Below are 2,882 nucleotides of genomic sequence, written 5' to 3'. Positions count from 1 at the left end.
ACTCTCCTGGCGCGCCAAGCTTGGCCGGCCAGCCTCCCCCCCTCTAGTCCTTTATATACTGAGGCAGAGGCACCCCAGAAACACACAAGTTGATCCACGTGATCTATTCCTTAGCCGTGTGCGGTGCCCCCAGCCACCATATTCCTCGATAATACTGTAGCGGAGTTTAGGCGAAGCCCTGCTGCTGTAGTTCATCAAGATCGTCACCACGTCGTCATGCTGACGGAACTCTTCCCCGACACTTTGCTGGATCGGAGTCCGGGGATCGTCATCGAGCTGAATGTGTGCTCGAACTCGGAGGTGCCGTAGTTTCGGTGCTTGATCGGTTGGATCGTGAAGACGTACGACTACTTCCTCTACGTTGTGTCAACGCTTCCACAGTCGGTCTGCGTGGGTACGTAGACAACACTCTCCCCTCTCGTTGCTATGCATCACATGATCTTGCGTGTGCGTAGGAAATTTTTTGAAATTACTACGAAACCCAACACGTAGGTGTGAGCTCGGCTCAATCCCGCAACCCGTGGCGCGTCGTGACGAGTTGGGCGGCGGAGGAGGAGTGCGCGAGGGCCTCTTCTCTTTTCAAGCTCCAATAGCATGTAGAAGAGAAACCATTATAAACCACTCCAACTCTCCTTCCACTAGCGGGGTGGGACTAAACTTCTCACTACATCTAGTGCCATATAACCCACATGGGCCCTTAGAGATTTTTCAGAAATTGCTATATGGGCCTAGAGCACATCTCAAATTTTAGCACTCCTAATGTCTCAGTTGGTAGGTCGCGTTCCGGGTTTAATTTTCGTCCCACCACTTTCATCCGGGTTTTTTTCGTCCTGTTTTTTTTTCGTCACCTCCCCACCCCATCTCACCCCACCCCACACACGCACCCCCAAGAAAACCACCCCGCCCGCAGTCCTCCCGTCGCCGCCGCCGTCCTCTCGATCCCATCGATCCCATCTATCGTTGCCGCCGTCCGAGGGGGAGCCGCCGCCGCCGCCTCTGCAAGGCAGGGCGGTTTGAATCCCGCAGCCGCCGAACTCCGGGAAATGCCATTGCCGCCTCTCCAGGGCAGGGCGGTTTCAGTCCCTGCCGCCGAACTCCGGAAGACGCCGCCGCCGCCGAACTCCATGACCCATGGCTGCCACACATCTTCCTCCACGCACGACCGCACCCCCACCCCTTTTTCTTCCCTCCCTCCGGCCTTCATCTCTACCCGTCCCACTCCTCGGCCTTCAATGGTGATCCGCTGCCTCCCGCTCCTCGTGCTCCGATCTGACAACTGATCCACCGCCGCGCCTCGAATACGTCGCGACGCCTCGGATACCGGCGACCGGCGTGATCTGAGACCAATGAGTCGGCACCACATCCCTGGTACTTCCCTTCCCCATCCGCCAACCCTCTACCCTCCCCCTGTACAAAGGCCCGTGCGGCCCTGTCCGTCCGACCTCGACGGACACGACCATCCGGGCAGACGCGGCCATCATGGATCACGAGAACTCCGGCGCCACCGGCGCCTTGGATGCATCACCCGTCACCACCACGGTGGCACCTCGTTGTTGCCACTCGGCATGGATGGCCGCCCCAAGACATGGATAAGCTCTCATGATCCCCACCCCACCCCTCTCATCCCCTGAATCCGTATCCTCTGCTCGTGCTCTCCTGTTCCTCCTGAAACGACGAGGGGTAGTGCTGGCCATGGCTCAGCAGGATAGCATAGTTAAGCTTGCCCTTTTTCTTTTGTGTTTGAATTAGATTTGCTGTTTCTCAGTTTTACATGCACGTATCAATCTTTCTTCTGTGTGCAGGTTACACACCTGATGATTTTTACAACCTCTTCTGCAGATCTTCAGAACACCGAGCGAAATATTGGCTTGGAACGATCTTGGGTTGGCAGGGCGGCCAGACCAGGTGGCAAATGTGGTGCACGAGTCAACCTCACATCATACTGTGGTGTCTAGGATGGGCGTGGTGTAACATGACGCTTTCTAGAAGCATGTTATCGAACATCTCCACAGAATTCCGAGCTTGCCTAATTCCCAAAGCATGTTATCATAAGGATGAGTACGGAGGACAACTCTCTCAATTCCCAAAGCACTAATCTTGTCCTAATTGCTCATATATTGAATCACTTTTCGCTGCAAATATGTTTTCTGTTTGATGAGCTAGAAGATGCTTGGAGGCTAAGGACAAAGAGGATCTGACGTTCACGTTTTTGGGAGGCAATAACTACTTTGTGCACTTTGGCTGTGTATATGGGTACACATTCTTGATGTCTCGATGAATTGGAGAACAGATGTAATGGTATATGCTCTATGCAAGGACATGAGAACAATCCTCCAAATTGAACTACGTGATGGGAGATTAGTTTTTTTTCGAAAAGGGGGATTGCCCGGCCTCTGCATCAGAACGATGCATACGGCCATGTTATTAACCAAATAAAGAAGTACCTGTTGGAAATATGCCCTAGAGGCAATAATAAATTGATTATTATTATATTTCCTTGTTCATGATAATCGTTTATTATCCATGCTAGAATTGTATTGATAGGAAACTCAGATACATGTGTGGATACATAGACAACACCATGTCCCTAGTAAGCCTCTAGTTGACTAGCTCGTTAATCAATAGATGGTTACGGTTTCCTGACCATGGACATTGGATGTCGTTGATAACGGGATCACATCATTAGGAGAATGATGTGATGGACAAGACCCAATCCTAAGCCTAGCACAAGATCATGTAGTTCGTATGCTAAAGCTTTTCTAATGTCAAGTATCATTTCCTTAGACCATGAGATTGTGCAACTCCCGGATACCGTAGGAGTGCTTTGGGTGTGCCAAACGTCACAACGTAATTGGGTGGCTATAAAGGTACACTACGGGTAT

This window comes from Triticum dicoccoides, chromosome 2A (genome assembly GCF_002162155.2).
Source record: "Triticum dicoccoides isolate Atlit2015 ecotype Zavitan chromosome 2A, WEW_v2.0, whole genome shotgun sequence".
NCBI classification, from domain to species: Eukaryota; Viridiplantae; Streptophyta; class Magnoliopsida; order Poales; family Poaceae; genus Triticum; species Triticum dicoccoides.
Note: the sequence above shows the minus strand (reverse complement) of the source record.